This window comes from Stenella coeruleoalba (assembly GCF_951394435.1).
Source record: "Stenella coeruleoalba genome assembly, chromosome: 6".
Taxonomy (NCBI): Eukaryota; Metazoa; Chordata; class Mammalia; order Artiodactyla; family Delphinidae; genus Stenella; species Stenella coeruleoalba.
The window spans coordinates 22,827,457-22,846,895 of record NC_137151.1 but is presented as its reverse complement, the minus strand read 5'-3'; the positions used below and the strand labels follow the sequence as shown (position 1 = coordinate 22,846,895).

The window sequence follows — 19,439 nt, the reverse complement described above, 5'->3', positions numbered from 1 at the left end:
GCTGTGTCTTTTTGATTTTAATTTCCCTAAGCTATAGGACCATAAGTGGCAGTGCCCTAGGCTCTGTTGCTTTGTTTTTTAGATGTTTCAGGAAACACCATACACTTCTCCCGAGTGTCTGTTGGCAATTTACATCCTGCCCATCAGCATAACAAGGCTCTCAGTTCTCAATGGCCTGTCCTGACTTTCTGGATTTTACACTTTTTTCAGATGGCCCTTTTGGCCGGGGGGAAGTGAGACTTCATTGTAGTGCAGATTTCCTTTGCAAGCTTGCTTGGTTGACCAAAAAGGGCGTATGCGTTTTTTCCTGAATATATTCAGGAAAAAACGCATACGCCCTTTTTGGCCAAGTGCATCATTGTGGACGTTCTGCCTCTTTTCCTATGCTTTCAATGCAATTCCAGTCTACCTCCTGAAATCGGTTTCCTGCAATTCTGCCCCGCTTTCAAGTCCCCTTGGCAGCCTTACTTCAGTCTATTTTTGGACGATAGCTGTCATTTATAACTCTGCAGGTTTGTGAATTACAGTGCCCCTGAGCTCCTTTCTTCAACTCGCTTTCTTGTGACCTGGCTGCAACACCGCAGGATGGCTTCAGGCCCTAATCTGGTTCCGGCACGGCACGCTGAGCCTTTGGTTATTTCCTCTTCCTGGTGGGAAATGAGAGTTAAATTTGCCCATCCAGACACCTCCAGCTAGTCTCTCATTGGTTCTCGCTATTCCTGTTCATCTTCCGCGGAAATTGCAAACTGGGCCAAACAGGAGGTTAAAGGCGCTGACTCTCCAAGTGGGGAGAGTGTTAGTAAAGCGTCTGGAATGTTGCACCCGAGTACCAGGGGAGGAAAACTGAGACATATTTGAACACGTCTCCCGATCACATGGTTGATCATACTTGGGTTCCACATGCATGTTTTAGCTGAAGGAAGAATACCTTAAACCTGGAGAGTTAAGACCCGTGTAATGGGTACCATGCAATATGACTTCAAAGGGTCTTCATTTGCTCACCGAACCTCTCCAATCCTATCACTGCTGTGTTTATGCCCCTGTACACATGCTTGATTCTCTTTCGGAGACATAGCAATCCATAGGTTTTAAGATACTTACTAGTCAGGTACATTCTTAGGCGTTTAATATGCGGTGTTGAGTCCATTTCGTTGAGCAAGGAGTAGCTCTTGTCTATTCCATATTTGACTTAAGGAACTTTATCTGTGCTCATTTCAATCTCTGGTTTTATGCAGCACCCTAACTCACCTTTACCCTTAAGCGAGCATAAGTTGGTTTTCTAAATTTGAGACCCTGTTCTGTTCTGTAATTCAGTTCCTGTGTAGCCAAGTTTCCATTCCGTGTATTACTGATATCTTATGATGTTTCTTTTTCTGTGTGACTTATTTCAGTTAGAATCATCATACCTGAATCCACTCATTGTGCTGCTAAGGGCCTGATGACATAGATTTCATTGCTGAGTGATATTGCTTTGTAAGTGAATACCACAACTTCTTTATCCATTTTTCACTTTCTGCGATGTTGAACTTGTACTGTAAACGAGGTTCTTGTAAACAGAGCATTTCCAAACTTTGGGGTTGCTGTGTCTTTTTGATTTTAATTTCCCTAAGCTATAGGACCATATATGGAAGTGCCCTAGCCTCTGTTGCTTTGTTTTTTAGATGTTTCAGGAAACACCATACACTTCTCCCAAGTGTCTGTTGGCAATTTACATCCCGCCCATCAGCATAACAAGGCTCCCAGTTCTCAATGGCCTGTTGCCTTTCTGGATTTTACACTTTTTTCAGATGGCCCTTTTGACCGGGGGGAAGTGAGACTTCATTGTAGTGCAGATTTCCTTTGCAAGCTTGCTTGGTTGGCCAAAAAGGGCGTATGCGTTTTTTCCTGAATATATTCAGGAAAAAACGCATACACCCTTTTTGGCCAAGTGCATCATTGTGGACGTTCTGCCTCTTTTCCTATGCTTTCAATGCAATTCCAGTCTACCTCCTGAAATCGGTTTCCTGCAATTCTGCCCCGCTTTCAAGTCCTCTTGGCAGCCTTACTTCAGTCTATTTTTGGACGATAGCTGTCATTTATAACTCTGCAGGTTTGTGAATTACAGTGCCCCTGAGCTCCTTTCTTCAACTCGCTTTCTTGTGACCTGGCCGCAACACCGCAGGATGGCTTCAGGCCCTAATCTGGTTCCGGCCCGGCATGCTGAGCCTTTGGTTAATTCCTCTTCCTGGTGGGAAATGAGAGTTAAATTTGCCCGTCCAGACACCTCCAGCTAGCCTCTCATTGGTTCTCGCTATTCCTGTTCATCTTCCGCAGAAATTGAAAACTGGGCCAAACAGGAGGTTAAAGGGACTGACTCTCCAAGTGGGGAGAGTGTTAGTAAAGCGTCTGGAATGTTGCACCCGAGTACCAGGGGAGGAAAACTGAGACATATTTGAACACGTCTCCCGATCACATGGTTGATCATATTCTAGGTTCCACATGCATGTTTTAGCTGAAGGAAGAATACCTTAAACCTGGGTAGTTGAAACCCGTGGAATGGGTACCATGCAATATGACTTCAAAGGGTCTTCATTTGCTCACCGAACCTCTCCAATCCTATCACTGCTGCGTTTATGCCCCTGTGCACATGCTTCATTCTCTTTCGGATACATAGCAATCCATAGGTTTTAAGATACTTACTAGTCAGGTACATTCTTAGGCGTTTAATATGGGGTTTTGAGTCCATTTCGTTGAGCAAGGAGTAGCTCTTGTCTATTCCATATTTGGCTTAAGGAACTTTATCTGTGCTCATTTCAATCTCTGGTTTTATGCAGCACCCCAACTCACCTTTACACTTAAGCAAGAATAAGTTGGTTTTCTAAATTTGAGACCCTGTTCTGTTCTGTAATTCAGTTCCTGTGTAGCCAAGTTTACATTCCGTGTATTACTGATATCTTATGATGTTTCTTTTTCTGTGTGACTTATTTCAGTTAGAATCATCATACCTGAATCCACTCATTGTGCTGCTAAGGGCCTGATGACACAGATTTCATTGCTGAGTGATATTGCTTTGTAAGTAAATACCACAACTTCTTTATCCATTTTTCACTTTCTGCGATGTTGAACTTGTACTGTAAACGAGGTTCTTGTAAACAGAGCCGTTCCAAACTTTGGGGTGGCTGTGTCTTTTTGATTTTAATTTCCCTAAGCTATAGGACCATAAGTGGAAGTGCCCTAGGCTCTGTTGCTTTGTTTTTTAGATGTTTCAGGAAACACCATACACTTCTCCCGAGTGGTTGTTGGCAATTTACATCCCGCCCATCAGCATAACAAGGCTCCCAGTTCTCCATGGCCTGTCCTGCCTTTCTGGATTTTACACTTTTTTCAGATGGCCCTTTTGACCGGGGGGAAGTGAGACTTCATTGTAGTGCAGATTTCCTTTGCAAGCTTGCTTGGTTGGCCAAAAAGGGCGTATGCGTTTTTTCCTGAATATATTCAGGAAAAAACGCATACGCCCTTTTTGGCCAAGTGCATCATTGTGGACGTTCTGCCTCTTTTCCTATGCTTTCAATGCAATTCCAGTCTACCTCCTGAAATCGGTTTCCTGCAATTCTGCCCCGCTTTCAAGCCGTCTTGGCAGCCTTACTTCAGTCTATTTTTGGACGATAGCTGTCATTTATAACTCTGCAGGTTTGTGAATTACAGTGCCCCTGAGCTCCTTTCTTCAACTCGCTTTCTTTTGAGCTGGCCGCAACACCGCAGGATGGCTTCAGGCCCTAATCTGGTTTCGGTACGGCACGCTGAGCCTTTGGTTATTTCCTCTTCCTGGTGGGAAATGAGAGTTAAATTTGCCCGTCCAGACACCTCCAGCTAGCCTCTCATTGGTTCTCGCTATTCCTGTTCATCTTCCGCAGAAATTGCAAACTGGGCCAAACAGGAGGTTAAAGGCGCTGACTCTCTAAGTGGGGAGAGTGTTAGTAAAGCGTCTGGAATGTTGCACCCGAGTACCAGGGGAGGAAAACTGAGACATATTTGAACACGTCTCCCGTTCACATGGTTGATCATACTTGGGTTCCACATGCATGTTTTAGCTGAAGGAAGAATACCTTAAACCTGGAGAGTTGAGACCCGTGGAATGGGTACAATGCAATATGACTTCAAAGGGTCTTCATTTGCTCACCGAACCTCTCCAATCCTATCACTGCTGCGTTTATGCCCCTGTACACATGCTTGATTCTCTTTTGGAGACATAGCAATCCATAGGTTTTACGATACTTACTAGTCAGGTACATTCTTAGGCGTTTAATATGCGGTGTTGAGTCCATTTCGTTGAGCAAGGAGTAGCTCTTGTCTATTCCATATTTGGCTTAAGGAACTTTATCTGTGCTCATTTCACTCTCTGGTTTTATGCAGCACCCCAACTCACCTTTACCCTTAAGCAAGCATAAGTTGGTTTTCTAAATTTGAGACCCTGTTCTGTTCTGTAATTCAGTTCCTGTGTAGCCAAGTTTCCATTCCATGTATTACTGATATCTTATGATGTTTCTTTTTCTGTGTGACTTATTTCAGTTAGAATCATCATACCTGAATCCACTCATTGTGCTGCTAAGGGCCTGATGACATAGATTTCATTGCTGAGTGATATTGCTTTGTAAGTGAATACCACAACTTCTTTATCCATTTTTCACTTTCTGCGATGTTGAACTTGTACTGTAAACGAGGTTCTTGTAAACAGAGCCGTTCCAAACTTTGGGGTGGCTGTGTCTTTTTCATTTTAATTTCCCTAAGCTATAGGACCATAAGTGGAAGTGCCCTAGGCTCTGTTGCTTTGTTTTTTAGATGTTTCAGGAAACACCATACACTTCTCCCAAGTGTCTGTTGGCAATTTACATCCCGCCCATCAGCATAACAAGGCTCCCAGTTCTCAATGGCCTGTTGCCTTTCTGGATTTTACACTTTTTTCAGATGGCCCTTTTGACCGGGGGGAAGTGAGACTTCATTGTAGTGCAGATTTCCTTTGCAAGCTTGCTTGGTTGGCCAAAAAGGGCGTATGCGTTTTTTCCTGAATATATTCAGGAAAAAACGCATACGCCCTTTTTGGCCAAGTGCATCATTGTGGACGTTCTGCCTCTTTTCCTATGCTTTCAATGCAATTCCAGTCTACCTCCTGAAATCGGTTTCCTGCAATTCTGCCCCGCTTTCAAGTCCTCTTGGCAGCCTTACTTCAGTCTATTTTTGGACGATAGCTGTCATTTATAACTCTGCAGGTTTGTGAATTACAGTGCCCCTGAGCTCCTTTCTTCAACTCGCTTTCTTGTGACCTGGCCGCAACACCGCAGGATGGCTTCAGGCCCTAATCTGGTTCCGGCCCGGCATGCTGAGCCTTTGGTTAATTCCTCTTCCTGGTGGGAAATGAGAGTTAAATTTGCCCGTCCAGACACCTCCAGCTAGCCTCTCATTGGTTCTCGCTATTCCTGTTCATCTTCCGCAGAAATTGAAAACTGGGCCAAACAGGAGGTTAAAGGGACTGACTCTCCAAGTGGGGAGAGTGTTAGTAAAGCGTCTGGAATGTTGCACCCGAGTACCAGGGGAGGAAATCTGAGACATATTTGAACACGTCTCCCGATCACATGGTTGATCATATTCTAGGTTCCACATGCATGTTTTAGCTGAAGGAAGAATACCTTAAACCTGGGTAGTTGAAACCCGTGGAATGGGTACCATGCAATATGACTTCAAAGGGTCTTCATTTGCTCACCGAACCTCTCCAATCCTATCACTGCTGCGTTTATGCCCCTGTACACATGCTTCATTCTCTTTCGGATACATAGCAATCCATAGGTTTTAAGATACTTACTAGTCAGGTACATTCTTAGGCGTTTAATATGGGGTTTTGAGTCCATTTCGTTGAGCAAGGAGTAGCTCTTGTCTATTCCATATTTGGCTTAAGGAACTTTATCTGTGCTCATTTCAATCTCTGGTTTTATGCAGCACCCCAACTCACCTTTACACTTAAGCAAGAATAAGTTGGTTTTCTAAATTTGAGACCCTGTTCTGTTCTGTAATTCAGTTCCTGTGTAGCCAAGTTTCCATTCCGTGTATTACTGATATCTTATGATGTTTCTTTTTCTGTGTGACTTATTTCAGTTAGAATCATCATACCTGAATCCACTCATTGTGCTGCTAAGGGCCTGATGACACAGATTTCATTGCTGAGTGATATTGCTTTGTAAGTAAATACCACAACTTCTTTCTCCATTTTTCACTTTCTGCGATGTTGAACTTGTACTGTAAACGAGGTTCTTGTAAACAGAGCCGTTCCAAACTTTGGGGTGGCTGTGTCTTTTTGATTTTAATTTCCCTAAGCTATAGGACCATAAGTGGAAGTGCCCTAGGCTCTGTTGCTTTGTTTTTTAGATGTTTCAGGAAACACCATACACTTCTCCCGAGTGGTTGTTGGCAATTTACATCCCGCCCATCAGCATAACAAGGCTCCCAGTTCTCCATGGCCTGTCCTGCCTTTCTGGATTTTACACTTTTTTCAGATGGCCCTTTTGACCGGGGGGAAGTGAGACTTCATTGTAGTGCAGATTTCCTTTGCAAGCTTGCTTGGTTGGCCAAAAAGGGCGTATGCGTTTTTTCCTGAATATATTCAGGAAAAAACGCATACGCCCTTTTTGGCCAAGTGCATCATTGTGGACGTTCTGCCTCTTTTCCTATGCTTTCAATGCAATTCCAGTCTACCTCCTGAAATCGGTTTCCTGCAATTCTGCCCCGCTTTCCAGTCCTCTTGGCAGCCTTACTTCAGTCTATTTTTGGACGATAGCTGTCATTTATAACTCTGCAGGTTTGTGAATTACAGTGCCCCTGAGCTCCTTTCTTCAACTCGCTTTCTTTTGAGCTGGCCGCAACACCGCAGGATGGCTTCAGGCCCTAATCTGGTTTCGGTACGGCACGCTGAGCCTTTGGTTATTTCCTCTTCCTGGTGGGAAATGAGAGTTAAATTTGCCCGTCCAGACACCTCCAGCTAGCCTCTCATTGGTTCTCGCTATTCCTGTTCATCTTCCGCAGAAATTGCAAACTGGGCCAAACAGGAGGTTAAAGGCGCTGACTCTCCAAGTGGGGAGAGTGTTAGTAAAGCGTCTGGAATGTTGCACCCGAGTACCAGGGGAGGAAAACTGAGACATATTTGAACACGTCTCCCGTTCACATGGTTGATCATACTTGGGTTCCACATGCATGTTTTAGCTGAAGGAAGAATACCTTAAACCTGGAGAGTTGAGACCCGTGGAATGGGTACAATGCAATATGACTTCAAAGGGTCTTCATTTGCTCACCGAACCTCTCCAATCCTATCACTGCTGCGTTTATGCCCCTGTACACATGCTTGATTCTCTTTTGGAGACATAGCAATCCATAGGTTTTACGATACTTACTAGTCAGGTACATTCTTAGGCGTTTAATATGCGGTGTTGAGTCCATTTCGTTGAGCAAGGAGTAGCTCTTGTCTATTCCATATTTGGCTTAAGGAACTTTATCTGTGCTCATTTCACTCTCTGGTTTTATGCAGCACCCCAACTCACCTTTACCCTTAAGCAAGCATAAGTTGGTTTTCTAAATTTGAGACCCTGTTCTGTTCTGTAATTCAGTTCCTGTGTAGCCAAGTTTCCATTCCGTGTATTACTGATATCTTATGATGTTTCTTTTTCTGTGTGACTTATTTCAGTTAGAATCATCATACCTGAATCCACTCATTGTGCTGCTAAGGGCCTGATGACATAGATTTCATTGCTGAGTGATATTGCTTTGTAAGTGAATACCACAACTTCTTTATCCATTTTTCACTTTCTGCGATGTTGAACTTGTACTGTAAACGAGGTTCTTGTAAACAGAGCCGTTCCAAACTTTGGGGTGGCTGTGTCTTTTTGATTTTAATTTCCCTAAGCTATAGGACCATAAGTGGAAGTGCCCTAGGCTCTGTTGCTTTGTTTTTTAGATGTTTCAGGAAACACCATACACTTCTCCCAAGTGTCTGTTGGCAATTTACATCCCGCCCATCAGCATAACAAGGCTCCCAGTTCTCAATGGCCTGTTGCCTTTCTGGATTTTACACTTTTTTCAGATGGCCCTTTTGACCGGGGGGAAGTGAGACTTCATTGTAGTGCAGATTTCCTTTGCAAGCTTGCTTGGTTGGCCAAAAAGTGCATATGCGTTTTTTCCTGAATATATTCAGGAAAAAACGCATACGCCCTTTTTGGCCAAGTGCATCATTGTGGACGTTCTGCCTCTTTTCCTATGCTTTCAATGCAATTCCAGTCTACCTCCTGAAATCGGTTTCCTGCAATTCTGCCCCGCTTTCAAGTCCTCTTGGCAGCCTTACTTCAGTCTATTTTTGGACGATAGCTGTCATTTATAACTCTGCAGGTTTGTGAATTACAGTGCCCCTGAGCTCCTTTCTTCAACTCGCTTTCTTGTGACCTGGCCACAACACCGCAGGATGGCTTCAGGCCCTAATCTGGTTCCGGCCCGGCATGCTGAGCCTTTGGTTAATTCCTCTTCCTGGTGGGAAATGAGAGTTAAATTTGCCCGTCCAGACACCTCCAGCTAGCCTCTCATTGGTTCTCGCTATTCCTGTTCATCTTCCGCAGAAATTGCAAACTGGGCCAAACAGGAGGTTAAAGGGACTGACTCTCCAAGTGGGGAGAGTGTTAGTAAAGCGTCTGGAATGTTGCACCCGAGTACCAGGTACGAAAACTGAGACATATTTGAACACGTCTCCCGATCACATGGTTGATCATACTCTAGGTTCCACATGCATGTTTTAGCTGAAGGAAGAATACCTTAAACCTGGGTAGTTGAAACCCGTGGAATGGGTACCATGCAATATGACTTCAAAGGGTCTTCATTTGCTCACAAAACCTCTCCAATCCTATCACTGCTGCGTTTATGCCCCTGTACACATGCTTGATTCTCTTTTGGAGACATAGCAATCCATAGGTTTTACGATACTTACTAGTCAGGTACATTCTTAGGCGTTTAATATGTGGTGTTGAGTCCATTTCGTTGAGCAAGGAGTAGCTCTTGTCTATTCCATATTTGGCTTAAGGAACTTTATCTGTGCTCATTTCAATCTCTGGTTTTATGCAGCACCCCAACTCACCTTTACCCTTAAGCAAGCATAAGTTGGTTTTCTAAATTTGAGACGCTGTTCTGTTCTGTAATTCAGTTCCTGTGTAGCCAAGTTTACATTCCGTGTATTAGTGATATCTTATGATGTTTCTTTTTCTGTGTGACTTATTTCAGTTAGAATCATCATACCTGAATCCACTCATTGTGATGCTAAGGTCCTGATGACATAGATTTCATTGCTGAGTGATATTGCTTTGTAAGTAAATACCACAACTTCTTTATCCATTTTTCACTTTCTGCGATGTTGAACTTGTACTGTAAACGAGGTTCTTGTAAACAGAGGCGTCCCAAACTTTGGGGTGGCTGTGTCTTTTTGATTTTAATTTCCCTAAGCTATAGGACCATAAGTGGCAGTGCCCTAGGCTCTGTTGCTTTGTTTTTTAGATGTTTCAGGAAACACCATACACTTCTCCCGAGTGTCTGTTGGCAATTTACATCCCGCCCATCAGCATAACAAGGCTCCCAGTTCTCCATGGCCTGTCCTGCCTTTCTGGATTTTACACTTTTTTCAGATGGCCCTTTTGACCGGGGGGAAGTGAGACTTCATTGTAGTGCAGATTTCCTTTGCAAGCTTGCTTGGTTGGCCAAAAAGGGCGTATGCGTTTTTTCCTGAATATATTCAGGAAAAAACGCATACGCCCTTTTTGGCCAAGTGCATCATTGTGGACGTTCTGTCTCTTTTCCTATGCTTTCAATGCAATTCCAGTCTACCTCCTGAAATCGGTTTCCTGCAATTCTGCCCCGCTTTCAAGTCCTCTTGGCAGCCTTACTTCAGTCTATTTTTGGACGATAGCTGTCATTTATAACTCTGCAGGTTTGTGAATTACAGTGCCCCTGAGCTCCTTTCTTCAACTCGCTTTCTTGTGACCTGGCCGCAACACCGCAGGATGGCTTCAGGCCCTAATCTGGTTCCGGCCCGGCATGCTGAGCCTTTGGTTAATTCCTCTTCCTGGTGGGAAATGAGAGTTAAATTTGCCCGTCCAGACACCTCCAGCTAGCCTCTCATTGGTTCTCGCTATTCCTGTTCATCTTCCGCAGAAATTGCAAACCGGGCCAAACAGCAGGTTAAAGGCGCTGACTCTCCAAGTGGGGAGAGTGTTAGTAAAGCGTCTGGAATGTTGCACCCGAGTACCAGGGGAGGAAAACTGAGACATATTTGAACACGTCTCCCGTTCACATGGTTGATCATACTTGGGTTCCACATGCATGTTTTAGCTGAAGGAAGAATACCTTAAACCTGGAGAGTTAAGACCCATGTAATGGGTACCATGCAATATGACTTCAAAGGGTCTTCATTTGCTCACCGAACCTCTCCAATCCTATCACTGCTGCGTTTATGCCCCTGTACACATGCTTCATTCTCTTTCAGAGACATAGCAATCCATAGGTTTTAAGATACTTACTAGTCAGGTCCATTCTTAGGCGTTTAATATGCGGTGTTGAGTCCATTTCGTTGAGCAAGGAGTAGCTCTTGTCTATACCATATTTGACTTAAGGAACTTTATCTGTGCTCATTTCAATCTCTGGTTTTATGCAGCACCCCAACTCACCTTTACCCTTAAGCAAGCATAAGTTGGTTTTCTAAATTTGAGACCCTGTTCTGTTCTGTAATTCAGTTCCTGTGTAGCCAAGTTTACATTCCGTGTATTACTGATATCTTATGATGTTTCTTTTTCTGTGTGACTTACTTCAGTTAGAATCATCATACCTGAATCCACTCATTGTGCTGCTAAGGGCCTGATGACACAGATTTCATTGCTGAGTGATATTGCTTTGTAAGTAAATACCACAACTTCTTTATCCATTTTTCACTTTCTGCGATGTTGAACTTGTACTGTAAACGAGGTTCTTGTAAACAGAGCCGTTCCAAACTTTGGGGTGGCTGTGTCTTTTTGATTTTAGTTTCCCTAAGCTATAGGACCATAAGTGGCAGTGCCCTAGGCTCTGTTGCTTTGTTTTTTAGATGTTTCAGGAAACACCATACACTTCTCCCGAGTGTCTGTTGGCAATTTACATCCCGCCCATCAGCATACCAAGGCTCCCAGTTCTCCATGGCCTGTCCTGCCTTTTTGGATTTTACACTTTTTTCAGATGGCCCTTTTGACCGGGGGGAAGTGAGACTTCATTGTAGTGCAGATTTCCTTTGCAAGCTTGCTTGGTTGGCCAAAAAGGGCGTATGCGTTTTTTCCTGAATATATTCAGGAAAAAACGCATACGCCCTTTTTGGCCAAGTGCATCATTGTGGACGTTCTGTCTCTTTTCCTATGCTTTCAATGCAATTCCAGTCTACCTCCTGAAATCGGTTTCCTGCAATTCTGCCCCGCTTTCAAGTCCTCTTGGCAGCCTTACTTCAGTCTATTTTTGGACGATAGCTGTCATTTATAACTCTGCAGGTTTGTGAATTACAGTGCCCCTGAGCTCCTTTCTTCAACTCGCTTTCTTGTGACCTGGCTGCAACACCGCAGGATGGCTTCAGGCCCTAATCTGGTTCCGGCCCGGCATGCTGAGCCTTTGGTTAATTCCTCTTCCTGGTGGGAAATGAGAGTTAAATTTGCCCGTCCAGACACCTCCAGCTAGCCTCTCATTGGTTCTCGCTATTCCTGTTCATCTTCCGCAGAGATTGCAAACCTGGCCAAACAGGAGGTTAAAGGCGCTGACTCTCCAAGTGGGGAGAGTGTTAGTAAAGCGTCTGGAATGTTGCACCCGAGTATCAGGGGAGGAAAACTGAGTCATATTTGAACACGTCTCCCGTTCACATGGTTGATCATACTTGGGTTCCACATGCATGTTTTAGCTGAAGGAAGAATACCTTAAACCTGGAGAGTTAAGACCCATGTAATGGGTACCATGCAATATGACTTCAAAGGGTCTTCATTTGCTCACCGAACCTCTCCAATCCTATCACTGCTGCATTTATGCCCCTGTACACATGCTTGATTCTCTTTCGGAGACATAGCAATCCATAGGTTTTAAGATACTTACTAGTCAGGTACATTCTTAGGCGTTTAATATGCGGTGTTGAGTCCATTTCGTTGAGCAAGGAGTAGCTCTTGTCTATTCCATATTTGACTTAAGGAACTTTATCTGTGCTCATTTCAATCTCTGGTTTTATGCAGCACCCCAACTCACCTTTACCCTTAAGCAAGCATAAGTTGGTTTTCTAAATTTGAGACCCTGTTCTGTTCTGTAATTCAGTTCCTGTGTAGCCAAGTTTACATTCCGTGTATTACTGATATCTTATGATGTTTCTTTTTCTGTGTGACTTACTTCAGTTAGAATCATCATACCTGAATCCACTCATTGTGCTGCTAAGGGGCTGATGACACAGATTTCATTGCTGAGTGATATTGCTTTGTAAGTAAATACCACAACTTCTTTATCCATTTTTCACTTTGTGCGATGTTGAACTTGTACTGTAAACGAGGTTCTTGTAAACAGAGCCGTTCCAAACTTTGGGGTGGCTGTGTCTTTTTGATTTTAGTTTCCCTAAGCTATAGGACCATAAGTGGCAGTGCCCTAGGCTCTGTTGCTTTGTTTTTCAGATGTTTCAGGAAACACCATACACTTCTCCCGAGTGTCTGTTGGCAATTTACATCCCGCCCATCAGCATACCAAGGCTCCCAGTTCTCCATGGCCTGTCCTGCCTTTCTGGATTTTACACTTTTTTCAGATGGCCCTTTTGACCGGGGGGAAGTGAGACTTCATTGTAGTGCAGATTTCCTTTGCAAGCTTGCTTGGTTGGCCAAAAAGGGCGTATGCGTTTTTTCCTGAATATATTCAGGAAAAAACGCATACGCCCTTTTTGGCCAAGTGCATCATTGTGGACGTTCTGCCTCTTTTCCTATGCTTTCAATGCAATTCCAGTCTACCTCCTGAAATCGGTTTCCTGCAATTCTGCCCCGCTTTCAAGTCCTCTTGGCAGCCTTACTTCAGTCTATTTTTGGACGATAGCTGTCATTTATAACTCTGCAGGTTTGTGAATTACAGTGCCCCTGAGCTCCTTTCTTCAACTCGCTTTCTTGTGACCTGGCCGCAACACCGCAGGATGACTTCAGGCCCTAATCTGGTTCCGGCCCGGCATGCTGAGCCTTTGGTTAATTCCTCTTCCTGGTGGGAAATGAGAGTTAAATTTGCCCGTCCAGACACCTCCAGCTAGCCTCTCATTGGTTCTCGCTATTCCTGTTCATCTTCCGCAGAAATTGCAAACCGGGCCAAACAGGAGGTTAAAGGCGCTGACTCTCCAAGTGGGGAGAGTGTTAGTAAAGCGTCTGGAATGTTGCACCCGAGTATCAGGGGAGGAAAACTGAGACATATTTGAACACGTCTCCCGTTCACATGGTTGATCATACTTGGGTTCCACATGCATGTTTTAGCTGAAGGAAGAATACCTTAAACCTGGAGAGTTAAGACCCATGTAATGGGTACCATGCAATATGACTTCAAAGGGTCTTCATTTGCTCACCGAACCTCTCCAATCCTATCACTGCTGCGTTTATGCCCCTGTACACATGCTTGATTCTCTTTCGGAGACATAGCAATCCATAGGTTTTAAGATACTTACTAGTCAGGTACATTCTTAGGCGTTTAATATGCGGTGTTGAGTCCATTTCGTTGAGCAAGGAGTAGCTCTTGTCTATTCCATATTTGACTTAAGGAACTTTATCTGTGCTCATTTCAATCTCTGGTTTTATGCAGCACCCCAACTCACCTTTACCCTTAAGCAAGCATAAGTTGGTTTTCTAAATTTGAGACCCTGTTCTGTTCTGTAATTCAGTTCCTGTGTAGCCAAGTTTACATTCCGTGTATTACTGATATCTTATGATGTTTCTTTTTCTGTGTGACTTACTTCAGTTAGAATCATCATACCTGAATCCACTCATTGTGCTGCTAAGGGCCTGATGACACAGATTTCATTGCTGAGTGATATTGCTTTGTAAGTAAATACCACAACTTCTTTATCCATTTTTCACTTTGTGCGATGTTGAACTTGTACTGTAAACGAGGTTCTTGTAAACAGAGCCGTTCCAAACTTTGGGGTGGCTGTGTCTTTTTGATTTTAGTTTCCCTAAGCTATAGGACCATAAGTGGCAGTGCCCTAGGCTCTGTTGCTTTGTTTTTTAGATGTTTCAGGAAACACCATACACTTCTCCCGAGTGTCTGTTGGCAATTTACATCCCGCCCATCAGCATACCAAGGCTCCCAGTTCTCCATGGCCTGTCCTGCCTTTCTGGATTTTACACTTTTTTCAGATGGCCCTTTTGACCAGGGGGAAGTGAGACTTCATTGTAGTGCAGATTTCCTTTGCAAGCTTGCTTGGTTGGCCAAAAAGGGCGTATGCGTTTTTTCCTGAATATATTCAGGAAAAAACGCATACGCCCTTTTTGGCCAAGTGCATCATTGTGGACGTTCTGCCTCTTTTCCTATGCTTTCAATGCAATTCCAGTCTACCTCCTGAAATCGGTTTCCTGCAATTCTGCCCCGCTTTCAAGTCCTCTTGGCAGCCTTACTTCAGTATATTTTTGGACGATAGCTGTCATTTATAACTCTGCAGGTTTGTGAATTACAGTGCCCCTGAGCTCCTTTCTTCAACTCGCTTTCTTGTGACCTGGCCGCAACACCGCAGGATGACTTCAGGCCCTAATCTGGTTCCGGCCCGGCATGCTGAGCCTTTGGTTAATTCCTCTTCCTGGTGGGAAATGAGAGTTAAATTTGCCCGTCCAGACACCTCCAGCTAGCCTCTCATTGGTTCTCGCTATTCCTGTTCATCTTCCGCAGAAATTGCAAACCGGGCCAAACAGGAGGTTAAAGGCGCTGACTCTCCAAGTGGGGAGAGTGTTAGTAAAGCGTCTGGAATGTTGCACCCGAGTATCAGGGGAGGAAAACTGAGACATATTTGAACACGTCTCCCGTTCACATGGTTGATCATACTTGGGTTCCACATGCATGTTTTAGCTGAAGGAAGAATACCTTAAACCTGGAGAGTTAAGACCCATGTAATGGGTACCATGCAATATGACTTCAAAGGGTCTTCATTTGCTCACCGAACCTCTCCAATCCTATCACTGCTGCGTTTATGCCCCTGTACACATGCTTGATTCTCTTTCGGAGACATAGCAATCCATAGGTTTTAAGATACTTACTAGTCAGGTACATTCTTAGGCGTTTAATATGCGGTGTTGAGTCCATTTCGTTGAGCAAGGAGTAGCTCTTGTCTATTCCATATTTGACTTAAGGAACTTTATCTGTGCTCATTTCAATCTCTGGTTTTATGCAGCACCCCAACTCACCTTTACCCTTAAGCAAGCATAAGTTGGTTTTCTAAATTTGAGACCCTGTTCTGTTCTGTAATTCAGTTCCTGTGTAGCCAAGTTTACATTCCGTGTATTACTGATATCTTATGATGTTTCTTTTTCTGTGTGACTTACTTCAGTTAGAATCATCATACCTGAATCCACTCATTGTGCTGCTAAGGGCCTGATGACACAGATTTCATTGCTGAGTGATATTGCTTTGTAAGTAAATACCACAACTTCTTTATCCATTTTTCACTTTCTGCGATGTTGAACTTGTACTGTAAACGAGGTTCTTGTAAACAGAGGCGTCCCAAACTTTGGGGTGGCTGTGTCTTTTTGATTTTAATTTCCCTAAGCTATAGGACCATAAGTGGCAGTGCCCTAGGCTCTGTTGCTTTGTTTTTTAGATGTTTCAGGAAACACCATACACTTCTCCCGAGTGTCTGTTGGCAATTTACATCCCGCCCATCAGCATAACAAGGCTCCCAGTTCTCCATGGCCTGTACTGCCTTTCTGGATTTTACACTTTTTTCAGATGGCCCTTTTGACCGGGGGGAAGTGAGACTTCATTGTAGTGCAGATTTCCTTTGCAAGCTTGCTTGGTTGGCCAAAAAGGGCGTATGCGTTTTTTCCTGAATATATTCAGGAAAAAATGCATACGCCCTTTTTGGCCAAGTGCATCATTGTGGACGTTCTGCCTCTTTTCCTATGCTTTCAATGCAATTCCAGTCTACCTCCTGAAATCGGTTTCCTGCAATTCTGCCCCGCTTTCAAGTCCTCTTGGCAGCCTTACTTCAGTCTATTTTTGGACGATAGCTGTCATTTATAACTCTGCAGGTTTGTGAATTACAGTGCCCCTGAGCTCCTTTCTTCAACTCGCTTTCTTTTGAGCTGGCCGCAACACCGCAGGATGGCTTCAGGCCCTAATCTGGTTCCGGTACGGCATGCTGAGCCTTTGGTTATTTCCTCTTCCTGGTGGGAAATGAGAGTTAAATTTGCCCGTCCAGACACCTCCAGCTAGCCTCTCATTGGTTCTCGCTATTCCTGTTCATCTTCCGCAGAAATTGCAAACTGGGCCAAACAGGAGGTTAAAGGGACTGACTCTCCAAGTGGGGAGAGTGTTAGTAAAGCGTCTGGAATGTTGTACCCGAGTACCAGGGGAGGAAAACTGAGACATATTTGAACACGTCTCCCGATCACATGGTTGATCATACTCTAGGTTCCACATGCATGTTTTAGCTGAAGGAAGAATACCTTAAACCTGGGTAGTTGAAACCCGTGGAATGGGTACCATGCAATATGACTTCAAAGGGTCTTCATTTGCTCACCGAACCTCTCCAATCCTATCACTGCTGCGTTTATGCCCCTGTACACATGCTTGATTCTCTTTCAGAGACATAGCAATCCATAGGTTTTAAGATACTTACAAGTCAGGTACATTCTTAGGCGTTTAATATGCGGTGTTGAGTCCATTTCGTTGAGCAAGGAGTAGCTCTTGTCTATTCCATATTTGGCTTAAGGAACTTTATCTGTGCTCATTTCAATCTCTAGTTTTATGCAGCACCCCAACTCACCTTTACCCTTAAGCAAGCATAAGTTGTTTTTCTAAATTTGAGACCCTGTTCTGTTCTGTAATTCAGTTCCTGTGTAGCCAAGTTTCCATTCCGTGTACTACTGATATCTTATGATGTTTCTTTTTCTGTGTGACTTATTTCAGTTAGAATCATCATACCTGAATCCACTCATTGTGCTGCTAAGGGCCTGATGACATAGATTTCATTGCTGAGTGATATTGCTTTGTAAGTAAATACCACAACTTCTTTATCCATTTTTCACTTTCTGCGATGTTGAACTTGTACTGTAAACGAGGTTCTTGTAAACAGAGCCGTTCCAAACTTTGGGGTGGCTGTGTCTTTTTGATTTTAGTTTCCCTAAGCTATAGGACCATAAGTGGCAGTGCCCTAGGCTCTGTTGCTTTGTTTTTTAGATGTTTCAGGAAACACCATACACTTCTCCCGAGTGTCTGTTGGCAATTTACATCCCGCCCATCAGCATAACAAGGCTCCCAGTTCTCCATGGCCTGTCCTGCCTTTCTGGATTTTACACTTTTTTCAGATGGCCCTTTTGACCGGTGGGAAGTGAGACTTCATTGTAGTGCAGATTTCCCTTGCAAGCTTGCTTGGTTGGCCAAAAAGGGCGTATGCGTTTTTTCCTGAATATATTCAGGAAAAAACGCATACGCCCTTTTTGGCCAAGTACATCATTGTGGACGTTCTGCCTCTTTTCCTATGCTTTCAATGCAATTCCAGTCTACCTCCTGAAATCGGTTTCCTGCAATTCTGCCCCGCTTTCAAGTCCTCTTGGCAGCCTTACTTCAGTCTATTTTTGGACGATAGCTGTCATTTATAACTCTGCAGGTTTGAGAATTACAGTGTCCCTGAGCTCCTTTCTTCAACTCGCTTTCTTGTGACCTGGCTGCAACACTGCAGGATGGCTTCAGGCCCTAATCTGGTTCCGGCACGGCACGCTGAGCCTTTGGTTATTTCCTCTTCCTGGTGGGAAATGAGAGTTAAATTTGCCCGTCCAGACACCTCCAGCTAGTCTCTCATTGGTTCTCGCTATTCCTGTTCATCTTCCGCAGAAATTGCAAACTGGGCCAAACAGGAGGTTAAAGGCGCTGACTCTCCAGTGTTAGTAAAGCGTCTGGAATGTTGCACCCGAGTACCAGGGGAGGAAAACTGAGACATATTTGAACACGTCTCCCGTTCACATGGTTGATCATACTTGGGTTCCACATGCATGTTTTAGCTGAAGGAAGAATACCTTAAACCTGGAGAGTTGAGTCCCGTGGAATGGGTACCATGCAATATGACTTCAAAGGGTCTTCATTTGCTCACCGAACCTCTCCAATCCTATCACTGCTGCGTTTATGCCCCTGTACACATGCTTTATTCTCTTTCGGAGACATAGCAATCCATAGGTTTTAAGATACTTACTAGTCAGGTACATTCTTAGGCGTTTAATATGCGGTGTTGAGTCCATTTCGTTGAGCAAGGAGTAGCTCTTGTCTATTCCATATTTGGCTTAAGGAACTTTATCTGTGCTCATTTCAGTCTCTGGTTTTATGCTGCACCCTAACTCACCTTTACCCTTAAGCAAGAATAAGTTGGTTTTCTAAATTTGAGAACCTGTTCTGTTCTGTAATTCAGTTCCTGTGTAGCCAAGTTTACATTCCGTGTATTACTGATATCTTATGATGTTTCTTTTTCTGTGTGACTTATTTCAGTTAGAATCATCATACCTGAATCCACTCATTGTGCTGCTAAGGGCCTGATGACACAGATTTCATTGCTGAGTGATATTGCTTTGTAAGTAAATACCACAACTTCTTTATCCATTTTTCACTTTGTGCGATGTTGAACTTGTACTGTAAACGAGGTTCTTGTAAACAGAGCCGTTCCAAACTTTGGGGTGGCTGTGTCTTTTTGATTTTAATTTCCCTAAGCTATAGGACCATAAGTGGAAGTGCCCTAGGTTCTGTTGCTTTGTTTTTTAGATGTTTCAGGAAACACCATACACTTCTCCCGAGTGTCTGTTGGCAATTTACATCCCGCCCATCAGCATAACAAGGCTCCCAGTTCTCCATGGCCTGTCCTGCCTTTCTGGATTTTACACTTTTTTCAGATGGCCCTTTTGACCGGTGGGAAGTGAGACTTCATTGTAGTGCAGATTTCCTTTGCAAGCTTGCTTGGTTGGCCAAAAAGGGCGTATGCATTTTTTCCTGAATATATTCAGGAAAAAACGCATACGCCCTTTTTGGCCAAGTGCATCATTGTGGACGTTCTGCCTCTTTTCCTATGCTTTCAATGCAATTCCAGTCTACCTCCTGAAATCGGTTTCCTGCAATTCTGCCACGCTTTCAAGTCCTCTTGGCAGCCTTACTTCAGTCTATTTTTGGACGATAGCTGTCATTTATAA

General features: G+C 43.9%; 1 long non-coding RNA gene across 9 annotated transcripts in view; it reads left to right on the top strand.

Annotated features, from left to right (window-relative positions):
- Nucleotides 1-19,439, top strand: part of LOC307187927 — a 3,519,425-nt gene that overhangs the window by 3,044,620 nt on the left and 455,366 nt on the right. The gene's annotated exons all lie outside the window — the stretch shown is intronic.